Genomic DNA, 22,155 nt, shown 5'->3' with positions numbered 1-22,155 from the left:
TTCACCAGAAACTAACATTTTAGTATTGGGTGGAGTGATCCTTTAAAATAAGCATATACTTCAGGTTATATCATATATTATCAATACTGTCTCCTCTGATAGTTTAATAAACTTGATGCATAAAATAAAAATATTAATCACCAAACAAACTTTAAATTGCAGTGTTGGTGCTGATTGACGCCAATGTAAACTAGAGATGAGCAGGCTCGGATTTCGCTAATCCGAGCCCACCCGAACAGTGCGGATCCGACGGGATCCGAGCACTGTTCGGGTACTTCCGGCCGCCCAAGGAATGCAAAACGAGGCTATGACATCCAAGTCTCGCGTCCGATCTCGCGAGACTCGGATCTCATAAATGCCCCGCTCGCGCCCGCCATCTTCATTCTCCCTGTGGTGACTGAAGAGGGAGGTTGATGTGCTCTGTCCTGCTGATTACTTTAGTCAAGTGGTGCTTTGTCCTGCTGAGTCCATTAGTACTTTGTCCAGTGCTCTGTCCTGCTGATTACTTTAGTCAAGTGGTGCTTTGTCCTGCTGAGTCCAGTAGTACTTTTTCCAGTGCTTTGGCCAGTGTCTGTGCTGCTGAGTCCAGTGGTGCTTTTGTCCTGTATTTGTTTTTGATAAGTCCATAGCAATTTGTTAATTATCCAAAAATCATTAAAAAAATTTAAAAAAATACCAAATTTTTTTTTTTTAAAAAAATATAAAAAAATAATTGAAAAAGTATAAAAAATATTATAGAGCAATATATTCTTGCAGTCCCAAAAAAGAGGAACTGCCATTTCTGTTACTACGTTCATTGTTTCTGTAGTTCCAAAAAAGAGGAACTGCCTTTTCTATTACTACGTTCATTGTTTCTGTAGTTCCAAAAAAGAGGAACTGCCATTTTTATTACTACGTTCATTGTTTGTGCAGTCCCAAAAAAGAGTAACTGCCATTTCTATTACTACGTTCATTGTTGTGCAGTCCCAAAAAAGAGTAACTGCCATTTCTATTACTACGTTCATTGTTTCTGTAGTCCCAAAAAAGAGGAACTGCCATTTCTATTACTACGTTCATTGTTTGTGCAGTCCCAAAAAAGAGGAACTGCCATTTATATTACTACGTTCATTGTTTCTGTAGTTCCAAAAAAGAGGATCTGCCATTTCTATTACTACGTTCATTGTTTCTGTAGTCCCAAAGTGTGTGTGGTTTCGGGGTACACTCTCTTGTGCTGCATATAATGGAGTCCACAAATTTGGAGGATAAAGTAGGGAAAGATCAAGACCCACTTCCTCCTAATGCTGAAGCTGCTGTCACTAGTCAAGACATTGACATAGACGCTGAAATGGCATCAACGTCGTCTGCCAAGGGCGATGCCCAATCTCATAGTATAGGGTATGTAAAATCCAAAAACCCAAAGTTCACAAAAATTAGCAAAAAAAGAAAATTAAAATCATCTGAGGAGAAACGTAAACTTGCCAATATGCAATTTACGACACGGAGTGGCAAGGAACGACTTAGGCCCTGGCCCGTGTTCATGACTAGTGGTTCAGCTTCACCCTTGGATCTAAGCACTCCTCCTCCCCCCCTCTAGCAAATTTAAGAGACTTAAGCTGTCATCAACAACTAGTCCAAGTCCAGCGAGTCCAAGGGTGTTGGTGGTTGCGAAGCCTGACCTTCCCAACACTGTACGGGAAGAGGTGGCTCCTTTCACCATTTGCAGCACGCCCTCTGCATATGCTGGAAGGATCACCCACAGTCCAGTTACAGATTTGGCTAATGAAGGTGTGAATGTTGTACACCGGGAGAAGGATATTGATGTAGCTGGTGCTGAGGAGGAACTTGACGAGGAGGATGCTGATGTGGTTATCTTAAATGAGGCACCAGGGGGGAATCAGTTGTTGTCCATGGGATGAAAAAGGCCATCGTAATGCCTGGTCAGAAGACCAAAAAATCCACCTCTTCGGTCTGGAGTTATTTTTATCACAATCCAGACAACAAATGTATGGCCATATGTAGCTTATGTAAAGCTCAAATAAGCAGGGGTAAGGATCTTGGGCACCTAGGGACATCCTCCCTTATACGTCACCTGAGGAACCTTCATAATTCAGTGTTTAGTTCAGGACCTGTGGCTAGGACTGTCAGCTGTCCAGGGACACCTAAATCCCTTGGTCCTGTTGTATCCACACCACCAACACCCTCCTCGTCAATTTCCTCCACGATCTCGATCAGAGAGAGTCCTGCACTCCAGAAATATTAGTACCAGAGATTAAACTACGTTCACTGTTCCTGCAGTCCAGAAATATTAGTACCAGAGATTAAACTACGTTTACTGTTCCTGCAGTCCAGAAATATTAGTACCAGAGATTAAACTACGTTCACTGTTCCTGATTGGTTTGTTAAAGTGCGAATGTTCCATCTTGCACCTCTAGCAAACTCTTGCAAACTGCCATCCTGTCTGCCACTGCAGTGCCACTCCTAGATGGGCCACGTGTTTGTGCCACCCACTTGTGTCGCTTAGCTTAGACATCCAGCTACCTCAGTGCAACCTTTTGGACTAAAAACAATATTGTGAGGTGTGAGGTGTTCAGAATAGACTGGAAATGAATGTTATTGAGGTTAATAATAGTGTAGGAGTGAAAAAAAAAATATGGATTTTAGCACTTTCTATGCTTTTTTAAAAAAAAATCAGAACCCAAAACCCAAAGTCAGAACCAAAACCTTTCGTGGGGTGTTTTGGCAAAACAAATCAGAACCCAAAACCTCAAGCTAATCAGAACCCAAAACCCAAAACCCCAAAAGTGGCCGGTGCACACCCCTAATGTAAACAGGTCCTCGGGAATCCTAATGATAGTTTTTTCTGAGATATACTGAATAGTATTAGCTCTGGCCAATAAAATCTAATACTTTCAAAAGATTTTCTATATCCCAGCATGTTTGACACTGGTTATATACATATACAGATCTACAGATATTCCTATTAGATTCTTTAATGCCTATTTGCACTCTGATTCTACAGCTATTCCTCCCTATCTTATTTAGAAGACATCACACAAACATCTTACAATACTTTTGGTGACCATCACCTCTCTTTAAATGTTTCACCAGTGGATATATCTAACGTAAAGTAACTGTTTAAAGAGGATATGGAATATCTCTTGGAATATTAAATTATTATAATAGATGCACCCTGATTTGTATTTAAATGTTGGACACATTTTAATGGATGGTATTAATAATAAAGTGTGTTGCCTTTTTATGTTATTTGTAATAGAAGTCACCACAGATGGATTCAACTCAGGGATTTTTTTATCCCAGCAAGCCATGGGGTTATTAAAGGGTAATTCTCAGTTAATTTAAAAAATAACTTGCAGGCTCCTGTCAATTAGTTTTTACTATGGGTTCATCCAGAGCCGTAACTTAGAATTCTAGCGCCTGGGGCGGGAAAGGCAAATGCCTCCCCCCTAGCCCTCAATTTTAACCAAATGTACCTAAAATATTCCTAAATTGCTCCCACCTTCAGCGCTGCGCCCTGGGCGGTCGCCCCTGTTGCACAGCCCTAGTTACGGCCCTGGGTGCATCGTTGCTGTGCTACAGTAGGGGGAATATTAAGCCGTGGAACAATAGGAAACTGCAAACAGAGAGCTTGTGCCTTTGGCTTTCAATTCCTTCCCACGTGACCGACATTTTCACATTTTTAGCACTATTAAACAGACTGAAGGGGGTTGTAGCTGAAGAACACAGAATTGCTGGGATATATTGCTTCAGAATAGCAGTACCAGCCCTCTGGCCCACCGGAACATGCCCTATTCTCCTACAGGACAATCCACCCATGGAAGTCAGATAATATGTGAAATTATAAATGCAATTTATTCAGAGATTGTGGAAATTATAAGATAGGACACATTTTCTGAGACAATCATCATCTTAACTAAACAAATAACAAGGAGAACAAGAGAATGAAGAAACATGCAGGATACAGTAAAAAAATAGATATGTCAATTCTAAAATTGTTCTTACTGAATTTGGAAACAATAAAGCATTATCTGTAGCACGACCTTTAATGCTATACTTAGTAAATACTTTATAAGGTTTGTTGATTTAAATTGACTTATTCGTTTAATTTTACATGTCCTTTGTCTTGGATTAACATTGTTGGCTAGTAGACAATGATAATTACTATATCTCATCACATCAGTATGTTCAGCATATCTGTTGTACAAAGTTGAGTTATTGCAAATATGGCTTTTAACTGTCACAAATGTTCTGCTGATACTTAGTAAGTTGTTTTGCTTGCAGTCAGGAAGCTGCAGATACAAGAGGGCACAGTGCACAAAAACTGCAGGCGTTTAGAGAGTGAATATTGAACAGAAGGGCATCAGTATGCCCAAGGATGTGTCTTTTGCTAAATCTAGTTCCCAAAATAAGCTAATAATTTAGTGAGGTGCTTGGCTACAAGCATTGAAACTTCGCTGAAGTATTTATTCCTGTACAGGCAGAATAATGAATCAGTTTAATTTGACCTGTCACCCTCTTGGCAAAAATTTATTTAGCTGTTTTTTTTTGTTTGATGAGTTTTAAATTTGTAGTTTTATTTTGTTCAAATAATTGCTTACATAGTTTTCCATTTAATTGTTGACATATATAGGATTATTTCCCCCTTAAGCAAGTATGTTTTTTTTATAATGTTTTTAGAAAATGTAGTAAAATCTATAGATAAAAATAATAGCTTTGACTTAAAAAAAATAATAATAAAAAATAGTTTTTGCACCCGTGTGTAGATCAGTGGAAAAAAATTTGGCTTTGCACCTTACCTTAGGGCTGCATGCGGCCCTCCAAATCTTCACCTGCAGCCCCCAATTCCTTCTGGCTTTATAGTCAGCATTGTTATAGCTTGTGACATTTGTTTAAGATGCCCACTGAGATGTTATTACAGATTCTCTTTATTTGATTAAATTAATTATTTTAACTTAATGCTTTTCAAAGTTAGAGGGTCACCCTTAAGCCCCCCTGAAGGGCATCATGTTGCCTATCACTGGTCTAGATGGTCTCCCTTGCACACATAAACTTGCACACGTCTACCTCTGGTGTGGAAATAGGTGCACTGTGCAAAACCGAGAAGATCAAACCAAATCCAACCTCCTTACACTTTATAACTTCTATGTTGAGTACAACATTTTTAGTTGTTTGAAAATGCTGATTGGTTTAGATTCATGAAATTAATTAATCATGAAAGTGAGGGAACATCGGGACTGCCTCTATTACATTAGTCACTTCTGTGCATGTCAACAAGGTGCCAAACGAATGACATTAAAAGTAAAGGATGATGCCTGATCTCTTCCTGTTCTCTGTCAACTGAGAGATGATGCATAAAATAAAGTATTTCTGCAGAGTGTCAATGCCGGTGTGCCCCCTCCGTCAGAATTCGAGGCACACTTGTGCAGTTCAAAACCCATAGCACTACCAGCAGAATATTTTGCGGTGTGCCTCAACCACTTTCTGCTTTGTAAATGACATCCTCTGTAGTTATTTTTATTGCCACAAAATAAAACATCCCTAAGCTGTCCCTCCAGCCTAGCCCTAGCACGGAAACAAGGAGCCTGGACTATTGCATTTCATCTGCCACTTCATTATTCGCAGAGTACATTACTCCACACAGATTACTGCATTACTCCATGGCAAGCGACATTTACGTGAGGGGAAATTGGTCCATTGAATGATTACCATCTTAGTAAAATTTGTTAAAAGGAAACTGAGCGGAAAGAAAAAAAAAAGAAAAACACTTATTTTAACATTTCAGGCAGGAGGTGATCATGCCTACATGTAAAAGTGATCAAATGGTATTTTACACTGAATTAAATGAGTTTTTGCAATCTGAGCTTCACTTGACTGTCAGATATAATGATAATGCCTCTACAAGACTGATATATAAAAGTGTGATTGTAACTAGGTAGAGGAGATAAAGTTCTATGGTATACATTGCCGCTGCCAGGACTGTCTATTCCTTGATTAATGCCAGTGACTGAGGATGCAATACAAACTTTCATAGAGATAAGCAAGCACTCACCAGCAAATGGTGATGAGCATCCAGGGAAGGGCTGGCAAATTTTAGCCCGGGGGACACGAATTGACTCAGCAGCCTATCAGGAACATTTTAAAGGCAAAAAATGCAGGTGGCCCAGTGAACCAGCCCAAGGTAGCCCACTATGGGACCGACCCGTGGGGCAGATGCCCCCTCCCCTCCCCCCTAGCCTGCCCCTTGGAACATTTGAGTCATTTTCCTAGTAACCAAAGCTGTATTTACATTGAAGGTGATGTGAGTCAGTATAGTTTATTCTACTCTATGAGATATTTCCTCAGCTTTATCTCCACTTGGGCACGTATATTTTTATTGCATCTCTTTCTTATCCAGCATAGCATACCATTATTAATCTTCCATCATAACTTGGGCATTGTTGCTTGTCTCAGGCTACATACAAAATATTTCATTTATAATTAGCAACATGTGGAGCTACAGCCAGTGCACACCAACATCTCCAATACATCTCATCATGACTGAATTATAATTGTAATGTTTTTTTTTTCACCTACAAAATCACCGTGGCAATAATCAGATCAGTTTTGCAAAAAATTGGATAATTAAGCGTAATCGTATTTGAAATTTGAAAATTACATAAGAGTTTTGAGAACTGTTGAATTGTTATAATAAGGTATTATTAGGAATATAAATTGGTATTTGTTTTTGTCACTCAGCATTTATTGGTATAGAATTTTAGGGTTTGTAGTTCTACAATAGCTAAAGATCTCCAAAAAAAGCACTTTGAAGGAGTTTATAATTTGAAACAAATAAATTAATCAACATACCTTAGCAAGAATACATGGGCATTGATATACAGATTGGAGTATAAATCAATAGACAATGCAGCGCAACAGACCTGTCTGTCTAGAATTTGTATCATATAAAAAATAAAATGAACTAGGATCACGAATAGAATGATATATATATATATATATATTTATTACATGAGAATCCAAAACCACATATATAAATTCCCTAATATTATAACTTGACAATAAATTGGGAGGAAACCACTTGATATAAGCTCAGTCATCGTGCACTGTGACCGAGAGAAAAAAATAAAAAATGGCTAAAAAACGTTGCTCATGAGATACATAAAAAGAACCACAGCGCTACTGATTGTGATACTGTGACAGCTGTCTAAATGTAGCAAATGTTGTGGTAAATAAAATAAAACGTAATGTTCCAAAAGCCTTGAGAGTATCCTGCCCACAGGATACTAATGATTGCCGTATTGGACAGTCAAAGACTGAATGTATATCCCATTTGGCTAGATGGTGATATCCTAATCATCGCATATAGTTACGTCTGGGCATATATGATGTAGAGACAGAGCTCCTACTGCCATCGGATCATTTATTCCAAAAGTTCTACTTCATGCCCCCAGTAATAAAACAGTCCAAGCACGGGTAGATGAAGGTATAAGTACTCACTGTCTTTAGCCGCGCTGTAATGAAGCGTTCCACTCCTACCTTCGGAGATGTCTCTGACGGAGAGACCTCTCTTGGGTCGTTGTTAGTGACCAATATATAGTAGAGATGTGAACTTGTATGGAGCAGAATCGTGACCCACAGTCACCTTGGCAATAGTGTTCCAGCCTGAGCGGAATCGCAAGTGAGTATCGATTTAGCTGATTTCTCCAGAACTCGTGTATCCGTGGTTCCCAGACGGGTGTGTATCTACCACCGTACACAGATCCTGATTGTCACGTCCAACTAAAACTTTTTTTTGGTTTTTTACATATTGGAGTATGTTTCTTTTAGACTATTATCACAATCCTGTGATCCTCAATGTGCAGTGGAAATGCCGCTTTTCACCAATATAGCTTCCATCATTCCATCTCATTAGAAGCAGGCCAGAGTAAAGCACAAATTGCATGACCGATGTACTGTGTGACTGGCATTAAATTGGGCTTTTTGGCTGTTGTGCTTCATGTGTAATCATTGATCCAACTTGCAAATATCTGGACACCAAAAGCATATTCATGCCAACAATGCCTGGACTTTAATGAACCCTTCTTGAGACTGTATTTAAATTGTTTTGTCCCATAAGTCACATTTTTTTTATTCTTCCCCTCCTCATTTCCATTGTTATAAAACTCCATTGTCCCATCCTCTCTCAAATATAATTCTGTCCATAGCTGATCACCTGCTGGGCGAGCGCTGTATCCCTCCTTCCCAATAACTAAAATAAAATTAAAGCATAATATAAACTTTTATTACTCTGGTAAAGTTTACACTGGGCAATGCAACATTTGTTGATTTGTGTTGGAGTAGGGTCACATCACCTATTACTTGAATTCTTTAAATCAAGGGACAGGTGGATGATCAGCAGTTTAAGCAGAGGGCTGCAACAGCTTGTAGCCAATCAGAACGTTAGAAAGTTAACACCATCAGAGTATGTTTAGCTCAGCCAACTCCTGCATGTCAGGGAGCATGATCGTGGTGACCTTGAAATTGGAGAAATTGGAGGGGTAGCAGTGTTCTGCAAAGTCTCCAGTGATATTTAGGAGAGCTCCATTGCTGATTTGTGTAACTGACTGATGTGTGTAACTGACTGATGAATGTAACTGACTGATGTGTATAACTGCCTTATTTGTATAATAGACTGATGTCTGTAACTGACTGATATATGTAACTGACTGATGTGTGTAACTGACTGATGTGTATAACTGACTGATGTGTATAATGGACTGATGTGTATAACTGACAGATGTGTATAACAGACTGATGTGTGTAACTGACTGATGTGTATAACTGACTGATGTGTATAACTGACTGATTTGTATAACTAACTGATGTATGTAACTGACTGATGTGTATAACTGACTGATGTGTGTAACTGACTGATGTGTATAACTGACTGATGTGTGTAACTGACTGATCTGTTTAATGGAGTGATGTGTATAACTGACAGATGTGTATATTATACACTGTATAACAGACTGATGTGTGTTACTGACTGATGTGTGTAACTGACTGATGTGTGTAACTGACTGATGTATGTAACATACTGATGTGTGTAACTGACTGAAGTGTATAACTGATTGATGTATGTAACAGACTGATGTGTGTAACTGACTGATGTGTGTAACTGACTGATGTGTATAACTGACTGATGTATGTAACTGACTGATGTGTATAACTGACTGATGTATGTAACTGACTGATGTGTGTAAATGACTGATGTGTATAACTGACTGATGTGTATAACAGACTGATGTATGTAACTGACTGATGTGTATAACTGACTGATGTGTATAACTGACTGATGTATGTAACTGACTGATGTGTGTAAATGACTGATGTGTATAACTGACTGATGTGTATAACTGACTGATGTATGTAACTGACTGATGTGTATAACTGACTGATGTGTATAACTGACTGATGTGTATAGCTGACTGATTTGTATAACTGACTGATGTATGTAACTGACTGATGTGTATAACTGACTGATGTGTGTAACTGACTGATGTATGTAACTGATTGATGTGCATAACTGACTGATGTGTATAACTGACTCATGTGTGTAACTGACTGATGTGTATAACTGACTGATGTATGTAACTGACTGATGTGTGTAACTGACTGATGTGTGTAACTGACTGATGTGTATAACTGACTGATGTATGTAACTGACTGATGTGTATAACTGACTGATGTGTGTAACTGACCGATGTGTATAACTGACTGATGTATGTAACTGACTGATGTGTATAACTGACTGATGTATGTAACTGACTGATGTGTGTAAATGACTGATGTGTATAACTGACTGATGTGTATAACAGACTGATGTATGTAACTGACTGATGTGTATAACTGACTGATGTGTATAACTGACTGATGTATGTAACTGACTGATGTGTATAACTGACTGATGTGTATAACTGACTGATGTGTATAACTGACTGATGTATGTAACTGACTGATGTGTGTAAATGACTGATGTGTATAACTGACTGATGTGTATAACTGACTGATGTATGTAACTGACTGATGTGTATAACTGACTGATGTGTATAACTGACTGATGTGTATAGCTGACTGATTTGTATAACTGACTGATGTGTATAACTGACTGATGTGTATAACTGACTGATGTGTATAACTGACTGATGTATGTAACTGACTGATGTGTGTAACTGACTGATGTGTGTAACTGACTGATGTGTATAACTGACTGATGTATGTAACTGACTGATGTGTATAACTGACTGATGTGTGTAACTGACTGATGTGTATAACTGACTGATGTATGTAACTGACTGATGTGTATAACTGACTGATGTATGTAACTGACTGATGTGTGTAAATGACTGATGTGTATAACTGACTGATGTGTATAACAGACTGATGTATGTAACTGACTGATGTGTATAACTGACTGATGTGTATAACTGACTGATGTATGTAACTGACTGATGTGTGTAAATGACTGATGTGTATAACTGACTGATGTGTATAACTGACTGATGTATGTAACTGACTGATGTGTATAACTGACTGATGTGTATAACTGACTGATGTGTATAGCTGACTGATTTGTATAACTGACTGATGTATGTAACTGACTGATGTGTATAACTGACTCATGTGTGTAACTGACTGATGTGTATAACTGACTGATGTATGTAACTGACTGATGTGTGTAACTGACTGATGTGTGTAACTGACTGATGTGTATAACTGACTGATGTATGTAACTGACTGATGTGTATAACTGACTGATGTGTATAACTGACTGATGTATGTAACTGACTGATGTGTATAGCTGACTGATTTGTATAACTGCCTGATGTATGTAACTGACTGATGTGTGTAACTGACTGATGTGTATAACTGACTGATGTGTGTAACTGACTGATGTGTGTTACTGACTGATGTATGTAACTGACTGATGTGTGTTACTGACTGATGTGTATAACTGACCGATGTATGTAACTGACATAGGAGACACAGCAAAATGAAAACTGAAGCTCTGAAACACATGTGTATTAGTATATTTTTCTAGAAGAAAGAAACACTTTTTTTAATTACTAATTACTTGAGTTCTCTCTACTATGCAAAGCTGCACATGTCACCATAACCTAATTCTCAAACCTCTTAAAAACACAGACCTAAGCTTTGGAGAAAGATAGAGTTAAATAGATCTATCGGACACTTTTTTCTGTCTTTAATATTGGGGTGGGTAGAATCCGGCTGGAGGTCCTCCTAAGTAAAAAAAACTCCTGGGGCTAAATGTATGAACCTCCGGATTCTTCATCTCCGGCGAGTTCAGCGTCTTCAGCGCTTAAATTTAAAGCAGCGCTGCCTTGTAAAGGGAAACTTCCCTTTACAAGGCAGCGCCGCTTTAAATTTAAGCGCTGAAGACGCTGAACTCGCCGGAGATGAAGAATCCGGAGGTTCATACATTTACCCCCTGGGGTTAAATTTATAATGCCGTGGGTTTGAAAAAGTGGAGATGTAGACTATAGTAACCTATCGGATTTTAGCTGTCATTTTGTAGAATGTACTAAATAAATGACAGTTAGAACCTGAATGGTTGCTATAGGCAACATCTCCACTTTTTTAAACTCACAGCTTGATAAATTTACCCCTGGAGTGATCCAATACACCCAGAAGTTGATATTGGTTTTTTTCCCCCAAGAAGCTAGATAAAGCACTGAAAAGGCATTGAAATCTTCTTAATTAGATGTCAATGAAGTAGCAAAATTAATTGGATCATGCGGAACTGGAAGTAAATTACCATCCTGAATAACAACCAACCACGTTTTCTCCCATACACTTATAGACAGCTTCCTTGGTCCTTGTCATCCTGGTTTTCATGTTTATAGGTGATCCGCACTGTTAAGGACTCGGCATAATAATGCCTTTAGCTGTGTCTAAATTCCACAAAAGTCGAGATTTTATTTAGCAAAATACATTAAATCAGCTGGACGAATCTGTGTATTGATGAAGCATACATTTTATCAAGTCTTTGAAGCAGTTATGAAGTAATTTTATTTGCTTAGTTATAGCTCAGAATTAACATCAATGTGAACACTTTTATTCACATAGACAGAAATGTGTCCTAGTTAAACATTATACAAATATGTATAGTAAATTCAAACAAAGAGGATTGTTTGAGCCATTGTTATACATGTCAAACAGGTTCTCGTCTGGAAAGGAAGCTTCATCTTTGCATGTCCACAGATAACCAAAATTTCTCATAGACTGTTAGAACCCATTTTTCAGAAGAAAAAGCTGTTCCTGAACACATGTAAGAAATTTCTTTTAAAATACAGAGTTAAAAAGACAATTTTCAATTTCATAAAGATGACATAGTCACTATTGAGATAATATTGACTAGGTGCCAGTGCTGTGTCAATCAGGTTGTGATTTTTCCTCATCAGTCTAAAAATGGAGATGACTGATCTTCTGAGGCTGAAAGGGTTATAGGCAGTACCTCAGAAATGGGTGGTAGACATTTAATATAAGACCCTGGCCATCTGTAGAAGAAAGTGTGCCACAGGCAAGGCACAATGCCCAATTATAAACATGCAGAAACCTAAAGTAATTTTAAAGAAGCAATTAATAACATATTTGACAGCTTTAATGAACCTTTACAGAAAGGTATTATTTGAAACACATATAAGCAGTGATTTAGGAAAGAAGTGGAAAAGATGTACTAACGGGCAGCACGGTGGCTCAGTGGTTAGCACTTCTGCTGCACAGCCCTGGGGTCATGAGTTTGATTCCCAACCATGGCCTTATTTTTGTTTAGTTTGTATGTTCTCCCTGTGTTTGCGTGGGACTGATGTGAGTGAGTACTCTGTACAGCGCTGCGGAATTAGTGGTGCGATATAAATAGATAGATAGATAGATAGATAGATAGATAGACAGATAGATAATGGTCTATGAGGGTAAGAACATAAGTACATGCCGAATCATAAATGTGGGTTCAATTGCTTATATATACATATATTGATATTTTGTGACACCTAGGGCTAGATTTACTAAGCTGCGGGTTTGAAAAAGTGGGGATGTTGCCTATAGCAACCAATCAGAGTCTAGCTTTCATTTATTTAGTACCTTCTACAAAATGATAGCTAGAATCTGATTGGTTGCTATAGGCAACAGCCCCACTTTTTCAAACCCGCAGCTTAGTATATCTAACTCCTAGACTTGCTCTTCATAGTAGAATAAAAAAAATTATATAATTATCATGACTTTCATGCATAAAGTGCCATGTTATGTAGCGCTGTACATTGAAGTGACCACAATACAAGGAAATGATATACAATGACAAGTGCCACTGCAAGCCAGAAGTATTATCAGCCACCAATATTAAAACAGCCAAGGGCAAGAGACATTTTTGTGCAGCTTCCAGTGCTATACTATAGTTGGAACAAGGAGAGAATGTGGAAGGTGGAAACATGAAAATGAAAAGAAAAATATATTGATCAAATGCCTACTAGCCATGCACTATAAAACTGGCCTCATATACAGTAAATTACATTAGAACTAAGAAAGAAGACTGAACAATAAATTCTGCGTTTGTACTAAACTGTTGCCCACTTTCTTTAGCAAGTGACATGGCTGAATAAATATAATGAGAAGAATTTCTACCAAAATGAAGACATTTCTCTTTTAGACATCAAGGGATCTGTTTATCAAAGTCTCCTTGTTGTGAATCAGCAGCTAAAGCTTGTACCAAACATATCAAACGAGAAAATCCAATTGAATTTCAATTTCAATTGGAATGGTTTTTCTTGATAAACTAGATGAAGTTTTGTTTCTCAGCTGGGTAACACTGATAAATGCCACCAATCTGAAAAGTAATAACAATTTGTAACTATGCAATAGGACACATAGACAGATTAACGAGACAATCATAACGGCTCTACTTTAATTATTCCTCCAGTTCTAAAGCTTAAAAAGCATACTTTTACAGTCAAAGGTCGTGACAATGAAAAAAAGTTTTTTATACAGTTTATTTTGATCTTGAATATTGATTGTAAATTCTCACAAATGTGACCTATGTATCAATTGTACTCATCTTTATCACTTTGCTATTTTTTGTATCTTAACCACTATACAACATTGAAAAATATGCCGGGTGCTTTCAAATTGAGTTGTAATTATGTAATGTAGTTATCTGAAATATTTTGCCAGACTTGCATAGGTGTAGAGTGGCATTTAAAGTAAACATTTTGCCATGAATCTTCATTTTGAAGGCAAACCAAATGGAATCTTTGGTTTGATGTGAACAATGCCATCATTGTAATTTAAAAGCAAATACCTTTTAGTCTATATAACACTTTACTAGGAGCACAAATAGAAGCTTTGTTAGAGCACAAGCATGTAAAATGTTTAGCTGCTTGCATACGTAAACATATAGGGCCTGATTCATAAAGGAAAGTAAGGCAAAAAAAAGGAGTAATTGTTCTCTGGGACAAACTGTTACAATGCAATGGGTGCAAAATAGTTTATTATTTTCCACATACTTAAATACTTTTTTTCATCTAGCACACAAATACTCAATAACATTATTTTACACTTAAATTTACAGTTAATTTAGGACATGCCACACCCCAACTATAAATCTGCCATCACATTTTAAATTTACCTCCCTCTCTAATGCAACATGGTTTTGCCCAGGTGCAAAGTTACTCTTTTTTTATGTTTTGTTCTCCTTAATGACTCAGTCCCATAATGCATAGCCGTTTAAGAGGCTCTTCAACTTGCAGGTCATTGATTTGATTAATATGTCACAAGATTGACATCACCTAACTCTTAAAATGCATAGTTTAGATGTCCTTTATCCATTCACTTAAACCATTAACATAACATATTTCTTATTACTTTAAAGCATGTAATTAAATCACGGGGACAAGAAGACATCGCGTATACCTTGGTAAAAAGGCCATATTTTATTTAATATTCAAATAAAGTAACTCTAGTAATATTTAGTGGCGAGAGCAGAGCAGTCAGCAATCTCAACACAAAGCCAAACAGTGTAAGGTCATACCATTACCCACTGGTCTCAAGAGTAAACTCCTTTACGATTGATTTGTGTCAAATTGGGCTAATGAGGCGACTGCTTCACTCCTGGACTGGACATTGGCACCCGCTCAAAGCCTGCCAAGGGGTCCTTAACTCAGAAGGACCAAGAGTCATGATTCTTCGGAAGCGGCAGTGACCCCAGCCATACAGGTAACACCATATGCTTATTAACTGCTGACTGCCCGCCCTCCTACCAAAGCTGAGATTTACAAGAAAGTCACAGCCCACCACTTTGTGACCTTGCTGTCGTATACAAATGCGCAAATAGTTGCTCAATAAAAATAACCAATCCCTCGTTATTCAAATGCACTCCGCCTTGCTGAAACAGGTGACCTTGCTCCACCCTTATTAAAGGGTGAGCGATAGACGTATTCCCTAGCTCTTTTATGATTCACCCTGTGGACCTGTTCAACTTCCTAAGGATGATGCCCATCTTTTTATTAGGGAGCGGCGACCTCCATGAGAGTCAGAGAATCATATTGGACCAGATCAAAGTAGTTGATGGCCATCGTGATCGAATAGACCTTAAGTCCTCCCTTATAGCAGTCAAAAGGCCTAACGACTTACCCTTGCCCATGGCGTACCTTCCAAGGTGAATTACCAATATGTTCGGTGACCCATGGCTCCTAACTTCATCCTCTAGGAGGGAGATAAGCGAATATTTTAAACCTCTCCTCCCGACCTACCTGATGTTTACGGGCAAGGGAACTGCCAGTCCTTGGCTAATTGGTGTCTGGCCGCCCAGTACACAAAAGAATGGCCTATGATAGAAAGTTTGATCTTCGAGGAGGGGGTAACACTTAGGGCAAACAAGATGAAACTCTTAATATGAGCTATGCAGTACAGGTAAATGCAGGAAAGGGGGTTTTTGGGGGGTTAAAGCACGGTAACCCAAATGAAAGTGAAAACCCATGAAAACCCTGGAGGCACACCACTAATCAGGCCTTTATCCAGGGAAAAATGTGAGAAAATCCCTTTGTGCCCCCGCTAAAAGCGATGAGCGTCCTAGCCCTGGGTTAGCGGCTAGGATATGGAGATATTACTGTTGTGGTCTAAAGTAGCCCTTTTAGGCTGCAAATTTCCATTGACCAAGATTTTTAATGGCCTCCATGGAAGCCCCCATCTCGGCCACAGCAGTAGCAGCCCCAATTCTAAGCAAATGGGTGCCGTAAAGTTTAGGATCGTAACCAACTAGAGCAAAAGATCGCTTCATAAGTGCATTGAATTGAAATTTCAGCATGGATCAACCAGATGTCTTCACCCTGGGGGCATACCTTTGTCCAACTTGCGCATAAGGCCACTGGGCATATACTTTGGTCGTCCCAAGCCAGCAAAAACAGCAATTGACCCTTACCGAATTGGTCCGTCTTGGACTTAAAACTTTGCAAGACAAATGGGTATCAGTGCTCACAATGTTCCTAGCTAGCAGAGCAGTGCCAAAGCTCTCTTTAGATTGAGCAACTAACTTGCATACGCGGAAGGCTCCATGAAAAGCGAGGCTACACTAAACAGGAGGGTTTCATATGTATTGGATGCTACAGTTGGCAAAACACTAATGATTTGTTTAAGAATGTTATTATCAATAAGTCTTCTGTTATCTTGAACTGTGGGGCAAATCCTTGCCCAGCCTTTATGGACTTTGGATATAAGGAATGATTTTGTGTGATCTAAACTACTGTGTAGACGTGACATGAAAGAAATTCCCGCTATGGCCATGGACATGGATGTTTTGGAGTCACCATTCTTATATTTGGACCACATAAACTTGTACATATTGTCTTGCTGCTGTTGGAGTGTTCCCGCTCTGACGCCTATGAAGTTTACCCACTGACGCAAGGCAACTCGGTATGCCCTTTTTGTGGTGTTAGCCAAAGATAACTCTGTAAGTCCTTTTATGCCAGCTCGACCATCTGCCAAACATAAGAAGGACAAGGCATCCTGATTAGTTGCGCATGACGAGCTAGCTCTCCAAAACGACGCCAGTTGAAACGCAAAAGGGAGTCGGCTATTTCCTTTCCTGTATCGGGAACATGAGGAGCTCGAAATGTGAAAGATTTAGCGGTTTGTTTGGTAATTGCTTGCACCACCTACAGGTTGTCGCACCAAGAGTCAATGTTACATCCACTTAACCGATCCGCCCACAGTTCCAGGGCCACAACTATGGGGAATAGTTCTAAGACTAGCAAATTATGTACTAAACTACTATCCTGCCAAGATGCCGGTCAATGGGCGGTGCACTAAAACCCCATGGAAAAAAGCCCCGAATCCGATGGCACTGGTGGCATCCGTATGTAAATTAAGGGATAGGCTAGAAATTACCAGGGCAGACCATATGCAGATTCCTTTGAAACTCTCTAGGAATTCCAGCCAAATTTGCATATCATGTTTTAGTTTGCTCTTCAGACGAACCCGCGGGTGTGGCCCAGTAAGACCGGCTGAGGTCAACTGCAGCTTCCTGCAGACTATTCTTCCCATCAGGATAATGCGACAAATTATTGGAGCCTAAGAGGGACTGAGTACGATGAAGAGGGCTCTATGGCGATGACAGGAACTCCATTATTAAGTCTGATAATTTCTTGACCTTATCTATGGGGAACCTTCAACACCCGGCCTCGGTGTCAATATCAATGCCCAACTAAGACAAACAGGTTGTAGGCCCTTCAGTCTTATCGTGAGCAATGGATACACCCATGTCCTTGAACAGGACTTGTGCAGCTGATAGCATGTCTCTGCAAACCAAGAATAGAATAGGACCCATAAACAAAAAATCATCAAGATAGTGTGCTATCCCATGGTGGCCCATAACTGTCTGGATACACCAATGCAGGAAGGAGCTAAACTTCTCAAATAATGCACATGAGATCAAGCATCCCATGGGAAGGCACCTGTCTATATAAAAACCATTGGATAGCCTAAAACCCATCAAATGGAATAAATCGGGGTGGAGAGGCAGAAGCCGAAACGTGTATTCAATATCCAGTTTCACCAACAGCGTCTCCTTTCCGAACTGTTTTACTAGGGTAAGGGCCTCATCAAAAGATTGATAAACTACCTAGCTATTGCTGACAGCAATAGCATCATTAACCGAGCGCCCTTTTAGGTGGGGAAGATGTTGTATTAGACAAAATTTTCCTTCTTTTTAGTAACAATGCCTACCGGGGAAATTACTAAATTAGCTATGGGTGGTGAATTAAAAGGACTAACCATGTGTCCCAGTCTGACTTCCTTATGAACTTTTTAGAACAGGATACCCGGCAACAAGACAGCCGTTTTAAGGTTTTTCGCTGCGACCCCTCTCACCTCCTTGCACGTGGGAATTCGGAAACCATCCTGAAAACCTTGTTTCCAAAAGTAAGACTGGGACGCTTTGGGGAATAACTTAAACCATCTATTAAAGACTATAATATTGATGGGCGAGGGTGCCTTGCCCAGAGACCCCCGGGTTACTGTGACCTCTGCCAGCAGTTGCTCTGGCTCTGGGGCAATCTCTGGCCGAATGAGCCTGCGGCAGGTCGAGCATGCATGTTGATATTTTTTATGTATTCCCCCGTGGGCATGTGCCGGAGTTAAAGGCAAAGCAGCGGTTTCTATAACTACGGGGAGGGCCATGCCTCCCAATCGCTGGAAACCTGTTGTCCACAGTTGTCTGGGTTTCTGTTACTATAGGCGCATCAGCGCCATCCAGGTCTCTATGTCTTTAAATGCAAACGGAATTATTAGTTGGCCCGTAACTTTTCCCCTAAAGCTTTTATTGTATCTCCGCCATATTGTTGGGCCATCGCAAATGGTCATTTCGGTAATGTGTAAGTTACACCATACATCTATGTTGGTCTGCGGACTAGTCTCTAGGTAACATCCCACGACCATACAGACACCTGTCAACCAGTTGGGAAAACAACGAAAAGCTTCTACACCTATCCTCCCTAGGAGCAGGCTGCTATGGATTCCTTTCTAGACTTTTCCGTGAGCAGAAACATATCTACATAGTAAGCTTTGCGTATCTTATCCTTTACTCTAGGATGAATGGAAGTGAGGAGAACCATGTTTTCGCATTTGACTAAAGGGCCACTTAACTTTACTGGACTGGTAGCTCCTGTATCTAATTGTCTCTGTGTACCTTTAAACCTACAAAATGCTCATTTAGTATTTTAATCAGCTTTGCTGTCCCTGTTCTGATTCTGATGAGCCTTCACTGGATGTTGATCTAGGTGGACTGAGTCTGTGTGCTGATGCAATTACTTGAAAGTCATGCTCACCAACTTGACCTAGTTGTACTTCCGTATTCGCTTCCTGAGTTGACATAGTTGCTATAGGTTGGGTCGACTGACCGTTTTCACCCACCTGTTTGAGACCGAGTTTGGACCCGCTGACTGAATTGGGAACAGCATGGGAAACCGAAACAGAGGGAACGTTAGGCAAACCATGACAGGAGTTAAAGCCTGGGTGAGGACTCAAACAAGGGGTGAGAATGGGGAGGTGGGTATGGGGCAGACCAGCTGAAAGCATCTTGGGATGAGGTTGGAATGTTGGGAGGGGGATAGGAGAGGTTCCCACTAGCCATGTCTGAGGACCTGGAGGGATTCTAAAATACGGGTTGGGGGAAAGACCAGGATCTGATGAGAATGAAGTTGTTTGCGGGATTTGGCTTGGTGAAGCCTGAGGCCAGGTGTGCAAGGGGGGACGGACCTGAAGTGGTGCATAAGGGGAAACCATCCCATGATCTCCAGTGGGGTTTATGGGAGGGGTGTGGTCAAGGGAATACAGTGGCCCTCTAGCTTGTGACTCAAGTGAGAAGAGAAGTGGAGGGCCATAGGGGGGTCTACTGTTGCCAGACAGCTTGGGGCCTTCCTCATCCGGAGCATGTCACCTTCTCCTAACTGACCTGCCTGTCAGCAGTGTTTTGGCTGCGAGCTGCGGCTGACCTTGTTCCCCACTCCTGGGAGGTTCCAGCGACCTGTCCACTGCACCCGCTGCTGTGACCGGGACTGACATAGGCTGGGTTTCCATGGCAGGGGTGCCGAGCTCTTCTTGTCTGGGACCTGTGGGGGTCTAGAGACCATGCGGGTGGCTGCATATTTCTTCTTGGTCTGGGCATAGTGAGGGGAAAGGCTGGGAACAGTAAGGGGCTCATACCGGGGAAAATTAAAATGGCGATAGGATGGGTGATATAGGGGAAAAGCAAGAAATGGGGGAGGAAAGAAAGATGTTGAGACGGAAAGAGGGAACTTTTAGAGGTATAAGTGAACCAGGGAGAGAAAGGAGTAAGGAAAAAAGGGTTAGTCTTGAACGCCAGAGAAAAAGAAGATTAAGTATAAGAGATACTATGCTTGTGACTCCAGTGTCTTTTCCAAAACAATCCAGGAGGCAAGAGACCAGCCTGCCCACTGGAAAAAATATATAAGGTAAGAGTTTAGGACCCTCCCCGTGGCACGCATTGGCTGGACTGCATAAGCATACACCCCTTAATGTTAAGTCCCTGTCAGACACATTCCATTAGTTTAAGCGCGTTCAGCCTATTGCTTCTCTTGGCATATTAATTAATACTTCATTATGAGCAACTTGTGAAAAAATCTCTTTTACTCATAATTTCTTTGTTTGAAAATCTATGTGATGTTTGTGTTTCCTGGATACTGCAACATATTAAATATATTATGTGTTACATAACTTAATTTAAACATAGTTAACATTCTATTCCTTGTTTAAAACTGCATTACTTTGTAATAAATGAATACATACATACAGTAGCTGTTATCATCATCTACAATATCATTTTAATCCTGGTTTAACCAGTCCCCTTTTGTCATTTGTATCATTTTACATAAATGTATGTAAAGATAAAATTCAACATTTAAAAATTTTTATATTTAAAATTAATAACTATTCAGTGAGTAGATGTAATAGATTAAATTTGCTTCAAGTATTTGGATGCACTTATTTTAAAGATGAAATTATAGAGAGAATCAAGGAAAATTATAATTATTCTACTAGGCTATCCACTAAACAACAAAAGATAAATAAATAAAATATTGACTTAGGTGAACGAATAAACATAAAGTTATTCCTGGCCAAACAAAAGCCAACCAAGCACAAAGTGTGAAAAAGGATTCGTTCATCGAGGGGCAAATGATTTGTGGATATGTAGAGCTTAATGGGAAAGTAAAACTCACATATAGATAGGCCTTACTATTGTATTCTATTGTATTCTATTGTATTCTATTATATTCTAATGTTTAGATAAATGTATGGGCATAAACATACCTGCCAACTGTCCCCAGTAGCGGTTCTCGAAAGGGTCATGGCTTACGCAAAAAATATTGGAGAAACTGTCTGTCCAGATACATAACACTGCTAGATGCTTAATCGCTAAACACTGGAAAAATCTAGGCCCCCTCCAGACAGCAACTCCTCAATAAAATCTGTTTTTTGGCGACTATGGAAAAAATGTCAACATACTTAAATAAGAAAACCCACAAATTTTCTCAAATTTGGGATGATTGGTTCATTTACAACTTCATGATCAAACTCAGAATATTTAGGCTCTAAACAGGGTTCGTAGGCCAAATTCTTAAGATTTTTAGGTAAGATAATAAATGATTCGCTGATCTAGCTGGCCACCGGTAAATGGTGGTTCCTGGTTCGTTCTCTTTAACTCCCCTCCCCCCCCTTTCTTCCTTCTCTTCCCCTTAACTATCACATACACATATACACTATTGTACGCCTCATTCCGGTTGTTTGCCTGCTCTCGGCTGGTATCATACATTCACCTTTGTACAACATGCATTTGCTCCATCCGAGAATAATGTAAATTCCTTATTTAACTCTCTTGTCACATGTGTATGACTGCTTGTGTTCATGCAGAATATTTGTGTATCGCATACCAAAATTTATAAATAAAGTTGTCAAAAAAATAAATGTGACAAGTTTTGTCCCAAATTGAGTGGCTTGAGGCTAATGGGAGGGGGTTTGGGCAGAGCAGGGAGGGGAGAAGGCTTATTTCAAATATTTGAATTTTGAAAGGTGTGCATGAGTTATTCTGCCCAGAAACTT

At 39.7% G+C, this 22,155-nt stretch overlaps 1 protein-coding gene across 1 annotated transcript in view; it reads left to right on the top strand.

The window, feature by feature from the left end:
- The window catches only part of CSMD3 (CUB and Sushi multiple domains 3), an 853,424-nt gene that overhangs the window by 228,401 nt on the left and 602,868 nt on the right, over positions 1-22,155 (top strand). The gene's annotated exons all lie outside the window — the stretch shown is intronic.

This window comes from Mixophyes fleayi, chromosome 5 (assembly GCF_038048845.1).
Source record: "Mixophyes fleayi isolate aMixFle1 chromosome 5, aMixFle1.hap1, whole genome shotgun sequence".
Lineage (NCBI taxonomy): Eukaryota > Metazoa > Chordata > Amphibia > Anura > Limnodynastidae > Mixophyes > Mixophyes fleayi.
Note: the sequence above shows the minus strand (reverse complement) of the source record. Positions and strands in the feature narration are given on the sequence as shown.